This window comes from Neophocaena asiaeorientalis, unplaced genomic scaffold, assembly GCF_003031525.2.
Source record: "Neophocaena asiaeorientalis asiaeorientalis breed wild unplaced genomic scaffold, Neophocaena_asiaeorientalis_V1.1 scaffold418, whole genome shotgun sequence".
Classification (NCBI taxonomy): domain Eukaryota; kingdom Metazoa; phylum Chordata; class Mammalia; order Artiodactyla; family Phocoenidae; genus Neophocaena; species Neophocaena asiaeorientalis.
This window is the reverse complement of record NW_020175731.1, coordinates 4,856,031-4,863,242: the sequence shown is the minus strand read 5'-3', so window position 1 is coordinate 4,863,242 and position 7,212 is coordinate 4,856,031. Positions and strand designations below refer to the sequence as shown.

Below are 7,212 nucleotides of genomic sequence, written 5' to 3'. Positions count from 1 at the left end.
ACTCACTGCATCACGCACGGACTATGTGTCACTCCCTGCGCATATTATCTTAGTTAATACCTATCTCAACCCTATTGTCATCTCCATTTTACAGGCAACAACCTGAGGATGGGAAAATTAATTAAGTTGCCTCAGGTCACACTGCTAGGAAGCTCTTAGTGCTAAATTCAGTTTCTGGCACATGGTAGGGTGTTCAACAGAGATTTGTTGAGTGAAAAAAAATAAATGCATGAGTTGCTTTCCTCTCTAGTTTGTCCACGACCTCTCCGGTGGGACTGAAACCACAGTGAGATTCCCTTCCCCTACTCCCATGCTTACTAAGGCTCAGCTTTGACCTCTTCCAAGTTTTCTGTCCCAAAGTAGATGGGCTGAAAGTCCTGACCTTCATATGACTGGACAGCAGCAACTTCTAATGAAAGGGCTAGTATTCCAGTTTGTTTGACAGAGATACTTAAAGGAAAATGAAAATAAGAGAGGAGAGACTGTATGTGTAACATTTCCCGAAGTGTGTGCTTTCAGCTTACAGCCTGAGAACCCAGTGTGGGAGAAATAGGGCACGGAATTGTTGCAAAAGACCCTTAAATCCTTAGACATGTCACACATTTTCTGAAAATGGAAATAAGCATTACTTTCCACTTCTAGATATACTATTGGATTTACTGCTGTCACAACCAATAAAGCGTGAGCTCATTTAAAATTATTATCGAATCCATATTAGCTTCCCATCATCTCATTCAGTAAGTACAAACTGCAGCTCTAAAACATTTTGCGGGGTCCAGTGGGAATTTATTTTATTAAAAATATGGAATGCTTTACAAATTTGTGGGTCATCCTTGCACAGAGGCCATGCTAATCTTCTGTGTATCGTTCCAATTTTAGTATATGTGCTGCCGAAGTAAGCACCAGTGGGATTTTTGCAGTTATTAGTAGTAATAAAAATTCTAAATATTTATTGACTGGGCAGTGTATTGTCGATGCAAAATACCTCATTTAATTCTCCATCAACCCTTTGCAGTAGATACTATCATTCTCATTTTACACAAAAAGAGCACAAGATATCCTAGAACACCGACAATAATATTTCCTGCCTAATACTGTGATGAAGACAAAACACCTAGGGGACTGCCGGGCCAGTGCCGGAGTGGCAGCAACAAGAAGGGTCCATGGAGGCTCACAACGCTTGGGTAGTTAGAAGGGGGTTGCTACTAATATCTGGACATGGAGAAGGGGCCTCAGGTAGACTGACTGTGTCTAGAGTTGGGGATCTCATAATGATCCAAAAAGGGGGCGGTGTATACCTAAAGATTAGCAGGGGCTAAAGTGGTTGCCTCGGAAAATGGCGATGTTCTTGGGTGGGGTGGGGAGAATACGTGAGGGACCTGGAACCTCCAATGCTGGGAAGAGCGGTGCATGAGTGCTCAAGTCTTCATCGAGTCCCTACTGTGTTCTGGGCACAATGCAAGTGACTGGGATACAGTTCTAAGCAGAAGAGCTGTGATTTCTCTCTTAATTGGAATTGTTGAGAAATTATTCAAATATTAACATAACACATAACTTAAAACTGTGATAACTGTGAGGAAGGAAATGTACAAGGTGCTCTACAAGCGTACAATAGGGGAACCTGCTCTCATCTGGAGGATCAGGAAAGGCTTTCTTGAAGGAGGAACTGGAGAGAGGGAAGGAGAGTGAGCATTTCTAGCAGAGGAAACAGCAAAGGCCCTGAGGTGGAAGGAAAAGGATACATTTCAGAAAATGAAAGACAGCCAATATGTCTACAGCCCAGTGTGCTGAGAAAAACACCGCTGGGACTCTGAGCACGCTGGAGAACAAGGCGAGGAACAAGCCACTGAAACTTGCCTCCAAGCTAAGACCAGACGGACTGAGGCTATTGAACTATATAGGTCTGAGCTTCCTCAACTGGCCCCACACTAGGGATCCAGGTAGTGCCAAGGTAGCCTTCACCATGCTGCCTGGCAGTTTTGCAGGTGACAAGTACCCTGGCTAGGGGGGGAAATTTGGGTTTCGGCCCTAGTTCTACCTCTTTTTCAATTAGGAACCACTGGAGCTCTGCTGACCCTGTGGGATTGTGCAGGGGGTGGTCCTTATACTGATTAAAGTTTTCGCAGCACTGGTATAGAGCAGCGGCCTTCAACCTAAGCTGCATATCAGAGTCACCTGGAGGAACTTTAAAATTGCTGCTGCCGTTATCCACAATAGCCAAGGTATGGAAATGACCTAAGTGTCCATCAGTGGATGAATGAGTAAAGAAGTGTGGTATATATGCAACGAAATAGTATTCAGCCATAAAAAAATGAGGAGGTCATACCATTTGCAACAACTTGTATAGCCCTTGAAGGCATTATGCTAAGTGAAATAAGTCAGATGGAGAAAGACAAGTATTGTATGATCTCACTTGTATGGGGAATCTTGCAAACAACAACAGCTACAACCAAAACAGAAAACCAAACTCATAGCGAAAGAGATCAGACTTGCGGTTACCAGAGGCAGAGAGGGTGGAGGAAAGGGGATTTGGAGAAAGATGGCCCAAAGGTACAAACTTTCAGTTATGAGATAAATAAGTACTAGGGATGTAATTTACAGCACGATGGCTATAGGCAACACTGCTGTATGACATACGGGAAATTTTTTAAGACAGTAAATTCTATGAGTTCTCATCACAAGGAGAATTTTTTTTCCTTTTTTATTTTCTCTTTTTGCCTTTTATTGTATCTGTATGAGAAGATGGATGTTAGCTGAACCTACTGTGATAATCGTTTCACAATATATGTAAATGAAACCATCCTGCTGCATGCCTTAAACTTACATAGTGATGGATGTTCATTATTTCTCAATAAAACTGGAGAAAAATTCCTACTGCCTCAACCCCATGCCCACAGTTTATGATTTAACTGCTCAGAGTATATAGGCTGGGCATCAAGACTTTTAAAATCTTTCCCAGTGATTCTAATGTTCAAACAAGTTTGAGAACCACAGGGTTAGAGGCTAGTTCCCAAATGTCAGTCTACAGATCAGCTATATCATAAGTACTTGTAGGGCTTATAAAGAAATCTCCAGCTCTATATCAAATCTGCTGTGTCAGCACTTAAAAATGGAAGCCTTAGGTGGTTTTTGAACCTATCCAGGTTTGCTAAGGCCTGATTTAGATCATGGCCTCTCAAACTTTAATCTGATTCAGTCTGGGGTGGGGCCTGAGTTTCTGCATTTCTAACAAGCTCCAAGGTGTTGTTGCCTTCCAAGCTTGAATAGCAATGGCTTCCGGGGATGCAAATGGAAGAATGGGTGGCTTTTCTCCAAAACCTGCCAAGGGCTGGACCTGAAATCTATTAGCATACAGGGGCCTTATTTACATGTCCATGTCCCCTTCCCAGATCACTTTCTTCGAGGCAGGGATTGAGTCTTTTTTTTTTTGTTTTTAGATATCTTTATTAGAGTATAATTGCTTTACAATGGTGTGTCAGTTTCTGCTTTATAACAAAGTGAATCAGTTATACATATACATAGTCTTTGTCAGGGCACTATCTCTAGCATCTAAACTCAGCGCCCAGCATGTTAGAAGCACAATAAATGGGATCTGAATTGAATAAATACCATGATGTCCTCAGGGTCCAAGATGTAGAGCCAGCTGAAGGTGAGACACTGCTATAACACGGGCCTTCTGCCACTTCCAGTCATAAATTCCAATTGGATGGGGTCCAATGAGAAGCTGCGTGTTACCAAAGCCTGCTCGGTAGGGGGTAGGGTCAAAGCAGGCCTCTGGAATATTAATAATTCTGAGCAGTGACCACAGCTATGATATTTACAGACCCATGAAGCACAGGGGACAGCCTGAGGCTGCACACACAGCTATAGACTCCAAGGATTTACTCTGCTCCAAATGGAGCATGTATATTGCCCAATGCTGCCAAAAGCCATACGGCTCATTAGCTTTTACTATACAGAGAAATGTGCCAGGCCTGGTGCTAAAAGGACATGACAAAGCACATTTGACAGCAACGGTCAAAGGAAAAAGCACAGTGGGAGCGGAACTGCTCTGTGGGAAGTTGCTCATGCCTTTGGAACAGGAGACAAATACCTCTGCCTCTCCGTTTGGAGGCCCAGGCTGGTTGGAATCTGACAAGGACTTATTACTTTAGAAACTTTTTTCAGGGGTTTGGTTTCTTCCCCTGGATTCTCCTTGCATGGTGATGGATGTTTTATTCCTGAATATTTTTTGATGCTATAACTCTTGGTGTAGTTTGTGAGTTACATATTGGGAGGGGGTCAGAAGAGAGAAAGGAACAGAGAGAGAGAGCAAAAAGAGAGAGAAAGAGAAAGAGACAGAGAGATACAGAGAGACAAAGAAATAGAGAAGGGAAGGGGAAAAAACCCCACAATTATAAGTAGATGGAAAGGAGCAGAAAACTGTAAAGAAAGGGGTGGGAAGTCAGACAAGGATGGAGGTAGGACTTCAGGCCAGGGCTCCCCCTTCTTTTTGTTGCTTTATACTAAAGGATGGTCGAAGTATCCTTCAAAAGGAACTTACCTGGTACACACCCTTACATCCTGCAAGAGGCATAGAGGCTGACATTTTTGGTCTCACCCTTTAGCCCTGATAAATCGCTGCTTACTCTCACCATGAAATCTCACCCTTATATTTTTTTTCTGCCACCATCACTCTCTTTACTTTCTGTCAAAGGCTAGGCTATCTGGTTTGGGGCAGTAACCTTTTATGGGTTACATTTTTTTAGTGGTTGGAATAATTAAGATCTAGTCTCTTAGCAAGTTTGATGAGTATAATACAATATTATTGTCTATATTCACTGTACCATGTATGAGATCTCCAAGACTTTTTTTACTACTTGTGGCAAACTTGTGCCCCTAAACAACATCTGTCCTATCCCCCGACCCTGTATCCCCTGGTAGCTACCATTTTACTCTCTGTTTTTACAAGTTTGGCTAAAAAGAAATGATAACTACGGGACGTGACAGAGGCACTAATTATCGCTGCGATGGCAATCATATTACAATATATAAATGTATGAAATCAATATGTGTACACCTTAAATTTACACAATGTTATATGTCAAATATATTTCAAAAAAAACCCCCAAACCTTTGTCGAACTATTCGAACCCAACTTTATCTGACCCTACCACACTTAAATCTCTTCATTCAACTCCCCCCATGTCTCTGGCCCTCTTCTCCGCACACAGCCTGTGATGAGATCTTGTCCTCTGTCCACCCCGCCCCACTCCATCCTGAGGTATAGATCCCACATGGAATGCTACACATTGCTCAGGGTTTCCCAAAGCATGTTCCCTGGACCACCTGCTCCGGAATCACACAGATGGGGGTAAAGAAGGAGGAAGAAAGGAAGACTTTTTCACATGCAGCTTCCTGGGCCCAGTCCACCCAACCCTATTAAACCAGGCTGGGCAGGGGGCGACTGCGGAAAACTGCATTTTAAATCTTTGGCCCAGTTGATTCTGATACACAAGACTGTTTAAGAACCTCAGCAAGAGCAGCCCTTCGGGGGTCTCAAATTCTTCCTCTTTCAAGACCCTGTTCAGAAGATCAGAGACCACCCTCCCTAAACACATGCTGTGTCCAGAGAATGGGTCACACACTTACACAACTCGTGGAAATTCTCCAGGCCTACACTTTCTCACCTAAAAGCAGGGGGCGGTGTCTGAGTCGTGAATGGGAACAGGGACAGGACCGGTAACAAGTACAGAAGTGCAGCTGACCTGATGGGAATTAGGGGAAGCTGGAGGCTACATGCTCTGGTTAAAGGGGCAGCTGCTTCCCCATTGCACTCACTTGTGGCTGGAGGGGAAGGCCACCCAGAGGTGCCAAATATTCTGAATTTTTAAGGAACGCTAGAAATCTGGATTTGTACGTAAATTTCTCTGATTTTTAATTTCTGGCTAAATTTTTTTTAACAGGCCAAACAAAATAGTATACACGTTCAGACTGTGAGTCTATGTTTGCAACATCTGGCCTAGAGCTTCCTAGGGTTGCCTTTAGCACGAGGGTGCTGGGATTCACTGACCTGGAACCTTCCTGGCTTAATAAGTTGTTCTGTTGCTGGTCGAAGCTTCTCTGCCGTCTCCTCTCCTTTTCAGAAGAACCAAGGTTCTTAAAAATTAGCACACATTAAAATCACCTGGTGGACTCGTTAAACTACAGATTACCAGGCCCCGCTCCCAAAGTTTCTGATTCAAAAGATCTGAAAATTTGCACTTCTAACAAAATCCCGAGGGATGCTGAGGCAGCTGGCCTAGGCTTGATGCTTTAAGAACCACTACTATAAAACACCACTCACTGCCTATAATGTTTCCTCTCCCTAAATCAGCGCTCACACCTTCGCTCCTCTCGCATTTCTGAGTCACTTCACACAGCAGCCACTTTGGGCCCTTCTGGGGTTGCTCACATGATCAAAACCATTTTGACAATAATAACTGTCTTTCTTGAGTGTTTACTACGTGCCGGCCATTCATGTAAACACATTACTATATTAACTTTGACCTTCATCACAACTCTATTAGGAAGGCGTTAGCACCCCTAATTTCTACCTGGAGGGAAGTGAAGCCCAGGGAAGTTAAGTAACTTGTCCGCAGTCACGTAGTTAATGAGAGGCAGAGCCAGAATCCAAACCCAAAATGTCTGACTCCGGAGCCTGTTTATCATAGAATTTCTAGACAAAGCCTGGATACTTTTGAGAGTGAAAGGAAACATTATTAATGATTATGCCCGACGACAGATGTAAACCAGGACTGTCATAGGCAAACCAGGACGTAAGGTCACCCTGTGCGTTCTGCCATTTCAAATGTCCTTTTTGGATGATCTACAACTTTGTGAAAAGGGCACAGATGTTGCAGCCAGTCAAAATACAGCTTAATTGAGCTAAAGCATGAAAGGACTTAGGTCAGGGCCTGCTCCATGGTAGGAACTCAACAGATGTCTATTTCTTTCAGTCAAGCTTCTAAATCCTTACAGGGGGATATAGGCAAGTGTCATATATAGCTAAGATTCTGGGGGCCTTACAATAATGTTGATAGAAAAAAAAAAGAACATAAATGAAAACTCTTAAAAGGTCACACTAAGATTCTAATAATCCAGGGCTAAGCATAGGAGTTCATAGAGGGCAACTCCCTCAGGTTTTACATTTTTAAGGAGGTATGGAGTTTGAAGTGAGTCTTGAAGATTGAG

At 43.1% G+C, this 7,212-nt stretch overlaps 1 non-coding gene across 1 annotated transcript; it reads right to left on the bottom strand.

Moving 5' to 3' along the window:
• Nucleotides 1–796: 796 nt before the first annotated feature.
• On the bottom strand, nucleotides 797–903 carry LOC112391084 (U6 spliceosomal RNA). The gene has a single exon (XR_003001397.1). It is a non-coding gene; the product is annotated as a U6 spliceosomal RNA (small nuclear RNA).
• Nucleotides 904–7,212: the final 6,309 nt, after the last annotated feature.